Source organism: Talpa europaea, assembly GCF_964194135.1.
Source record: "Talpa europaea genome assembly, chromosome: 1".
NCBI lineage: Eukaryota > Metazoa > Chordata > Mammalia > Eulipotyphla > Talpidae > Talpa > Talpa europaea.
The window spans coordinates 110,273,629-110,278,622 of NC_140073.1; positions in this window are offsets into that span (position 1 = coordinate 110,273,629).

Consider the following 4,994-nt stretch of genomic DNA (forward strand, 5'->3'; position numbering starts at 1 on the left):
ATACACTTGACACCCGGAAAGCCCAAATGTGGCTTTTGCATTAAATTTGGAAGGGACAGTGTTCAGAACTATACCAAAATATTTCATGTGTTATTTTCAGTTATCTATTTGACTAGCGTTTATGCCTGTTAGGCTTCCTTAAGGATAAGATTGTACTTATATTTTCACAACTAGTTGAACATATTTTTAAACAACTATGGTTTCGATCAGATTTCCTCTTTATGGTAGACTTCAGGAGTGTGGGTGTGTTTGAGTTTCTACAAGAAGTAATGTTTTTTTTTTTAAATACCTTTATGTCTGCTAGAAACATTTTCTTAATAATACTGGTTAGCTCGTTAGCCCATCTTTCTGTTTTATGGGGGAGTTCTGTCATCCTTTATTTAGTTGGGACAACTGTAATAAGATGGTCTTCAGGTGTACAAGTGACCAACAACTACAGGTCAAGCAGAAAGTGTAGAACCAGCTACTTCTCAGCATCTCCATGCATTGTCTTAGCTATGAAAGTAAGTTATCATTTTAAAATTCTATTGCAATGTAATAACTAGTCTACTATGGACCTAAGTCATGATCACAAGGATTCTACTTTGAATGTGTTTGTGACTAACGCAAGGGGAGTTTTTTTTATATTAAAACAAACTGGCAGCTGCTAAAGTTCTAGAGAAATTTAGGACAAAGCGGTGAATCTCCAAAACTGAACTATCCAGTGTTGTGATTACCTGAGAACTTTTGAGAAACAGTTTTTTTGGGTCCTACTGTGGACATGTTGAATCAAATTGATTCAGTATGAACTCTGTGGCTGGAGTTCAGAATCTCAATTTTTAAAATGCTTTCTAGGTAAGTCTGATGCCTTACCTAATTACGGAACTACTCTTTTGAAGTGCATAAATGATGATACCACATTTGCTAAAATAATAAAGTTTTAAGTTTCGGTTTTCATCTATTGAAAAGTCCTAAGTTTAAACTCAAGGAGAGACAAACTGAATTACAGGACTGGTGCAATTAGAAGCAGGAGACAGGAGAATAGTCAGATAACCAAAGGGCCAGAACCATAAATGTACAAGTCTTGTCAACTATGTATGTTTTAAAAAAATGTATCTAGAATTTATTTTGACAAGATATTTCTAAACCCAAATATCATCTTGGGCTTATCACAACAATCCTTTGCATTCATATGGCAATTTGTGGTTTACAAATACTTTGATATGTTAACTATTGGGCTTTCAAATAGAGAGTGATAGAATCATAAAGAGCCTGGTGATAATCAGCCTTGTTGTGAGACTCAGAGTGTTGTCCAAAGTTGCACAGAATTGGCGCCAGGGCCCAGGTCGTATCTGCTGATCAATCCCTCTTGTCAGCTGCCACGTCCAGGAGAACCATGAAGTCAGGAGACTGTGTTGTTAGTTATTGCTATACCTCATCTTTAAAAATGACAGGGAAATGCATTGAAAATAAATTTTAAAGTAACATTTAAAATGTTTAAAGAACAGCTTTACTGCTTAAATGGGGGATTTATTTATCTAGAAAATACTTTGAGTTGAAGCACCTCATTCTTGAAAGGATTACGTAAACTTAACAGTTCTATATAAATTTGTTGATTGGAAGGATGTGAAAGGGCAGTTCCCCCAGGACCCTCATGTGAGAGGTGATGAGCTGTAACTCCGGGTGTGGGGTTTGCCCTGGGCTTCTCAGCTAATCTGACCAAATGTTGAGGAGATCTTTTACTTAGCCTGTCATTCCTTAATTACGGATTTTATGAAAAAGCAATAGGATATACTAATAGATGATTTCTATTAGTTCAGTGTGTTGCAGTTTTTTAGCGTTAAGTTATACTTTTCTTGTAATGATGAAATATTTTAGAATCCTTTGAATCAAAGTATTCAATTTCTTTCTTAAATGAGACATTTGTACAACTGACATTAACTTGATGTTTCTACTTATAAAACATGCTCCTATCCCCAACCCCAAATTCAAGCTCTTCCCTCTATTTAAGAAGAAATGGTGTTTTCAAAAGAAAAGTGAAATATTTATTTTCCTTTAGGAAAATATTTTCTTTTTAAGGCATTTTTACTTTGTTGTGGCAATGGACAGAGAATTACATACAAAAATATTTGGGGGGATGCTTTTTCCTAGTTGTTTTTAAATCATTGTGCTACCTGAAAAAGTTTTTAGATTCTTACACTATTTTGTTCACCAGCACTTAATGTGATGTGGTATAGGTATAAAAATTTACTAAAGGGTAAGTGAATACTAAGTGATTTTTTATAACCTGGGCATTTAATGTATGTGCCAACATTTTAAAGGAAGAATTGCAAAAATATTCTGTCCTGTACTTCAAATACTGGCTGACTTTGGGTGTCTTCATACTTCATTGCAATCACTTTCTTGCACTGTGTGGTGTTTTTACATGAAAATGTTGAAGTGCAAGTCAACCATATTCTTTTATAAAATCTTTTGTGTATGAAAACATGGATCCACTCTTTATTTGAAAATAAATTGGGTCTACGTAGGCTTTTAAAAATATGATTATGTCTTTTATTTTTTTTATTTTTTAATTTTTTAAATATTTTAAAAATTTTAAAAATGCCCGACCCCCATCTCCTCCTCCGCCGCCCACTGTCTGCGGTCCTGGAGGCTCCACCGCCTGGGCCTCCCCAGCACTTCCCCCACCTTTCCTCCATGATTATGTCTTTTAAATAAGTCTCTTACATCATCAAGGGTGAACATTCTATAAACATTCAGAAATTGTAGCTAGGTGACTTTCACTGAATTTCACTATCTTCAGTAGCGAAAGTATTTGGAACCTAGATTTCTAATGTGTATATTTTAATGGAGGAAGTAAGAAGTAGAGTTGTATGGTTGGAGTTAGCCTAGATTTTTATTATCCAAACATCTGCAGGTAACTGACATCACATAAATAAAAATCTGTCATGTGATTTTAAAAGATTGTATCTAATGTGTTCTTTGAATAATTTTTCACAGTATGGGTACTTATAGTAAAGGTCTTAAATTAACCCACATTACCCACTGCTTTTACCAGTTGAAAGTCAGAACTAAACTCCTCTAGTCAAAGATAGATTCCTATCCTATTCCTGATTGATGGGCTATGACCGTAATAAAGTCCTTCCTTAATAAAGTCAAATAGTTCCTTAACAGAACTCCATAGGTAAAGAACCATGGAAATAGACTATTCGTGTTATGGTCCCTTTGTAGTATTGCGGTAGTTAATTAGAAAGGAAGCCAAAATCAGTCAAGCAGTTGCAGTTTATGTCCTCCATTGCTGTGACATTTGACAAAAAGGCTGCTTAGGCATTCCAACCCCATCCCCCTGCTTGGCTCTCAGCCCTCCCAGTACCAGCTAAACACCACCATGGGGGACCCACCCCCATGTGCTCCTTGTTTTGTAACACTGTGTCTTCCTGTTTATTTTTCAGTCCTGGATGGGCTGAGAAATTATTTTATTGTAGTTATTAATCACAAAAGCTATTTTTTACTTTCTGTTTTCTACCACCTATTACTCAACTTCCTACATTCAATCTCCTCTATAGGAAATGCTTCATTTCTGTCTTTTGGAGCTTTATAGCTATAAAGAGTAAATGTCAAAGTATTATTTCATCAGCAGAGGAAGGTTTTTATTTTCTAGACTCCATGACTTGATTTCAATTCAAATAGTGTAAGGATCATGGGCATTGGTAACACAAAAATGGAATGATTTTCTTTTGGTAATCTAAAAATAGAGCCAATAAAAGCAGAGATTCAGAATGGAAGAAGAGGGCCTCCCCGGTGGCCCAGCGGTTGAGCGCTGGGTTGCAAAGCTGCCTGCAGCCTCTGCAGCTCCGGTTCGATCCCCAGCTGCTCCCCAGCCACCAGAAGAGGGTCTCACATGGCGCGCGCAGACCTCTCCTGCTGCCTGCTGCTCCCCTCAGCAGTGTACTTCTGTCCTTCTGCCTGCTCTGCTCCCTGCTCTGCTCCCTGCTCTGGCTCTGGTGAATTCTCTCACCCTCCCACGCTTCTCACTGTGCCCAGTGCTTGTATAAATAAATAAATAAATAAATCTTTAAAAAAACAAAACAAAACAATGGAAGAAGGAAAAACCAGCAAACTCCTTGATAGTGGATTTAGCAATGGTTTAGATTAATCATTAACAAATCCATACTTAAGCCAGTGTATAAACTACATCCTATAAGCTTCTCAAATCACTGGTAAGATTTTCATATTATATGTGATCTCATTAATGTTTTCCTCTCTCCCTTCAAAACAGCCAGAAAGAAAATCACAAAATAATGAAACCCAACCTAGATAAAATAGATCATCTGCATAGCCCTTTAGCCATTAAAAAAATCAAATTTGTAATGTAAATGTTCCTCCTAAAGAATCTACAGGTCCAAATGAATTCACTAGATAATTCTACCAAATATATTTTTTTAAAGATTTATTTATTTATGCACACAAGAGCTGGGGTACAGGCCAGAGATGCAGGAGTATGAGAGGACTCACCAGAGACAGAGTGGGGAACAGAACAGGCAGATTGACCAAAACACACTCCTGAGGGGAGCAGCGGGCAAGATAGGAGAGGTCTGCGGTCTGCTTCACCATGTGGGTTGCTCCCTGGCGGTCCGGGGATCGAACTCATGCTTCAGAGGCTTCGGATTGTTTCATAGTGCGGTGCTTAACCCCTTGCGCCACCAGGGAGGCCCAAGTTTACCAAATATTTTTTAAAATATTTTTAACATCACTTTTACAAAATCTCTTTCATAAAACAGAAAAGGAGGAAACATGCCCCAACTTATTTTATAAGGTTAATACCAAAACCAATCAGACAGTACAAAAAAGGGGCAAATACAGACCAATATCTTTTAATAACTTAGATGCAAAAACCCTCAAAATATTAACAAATTGAATCCGACATGTATATACTGTAACCAAATGAGATTTAGTCCATACTTGTAAGTGGTTACCAAAAGATCAATCAATGTTACCCACCATACAAACAGGGT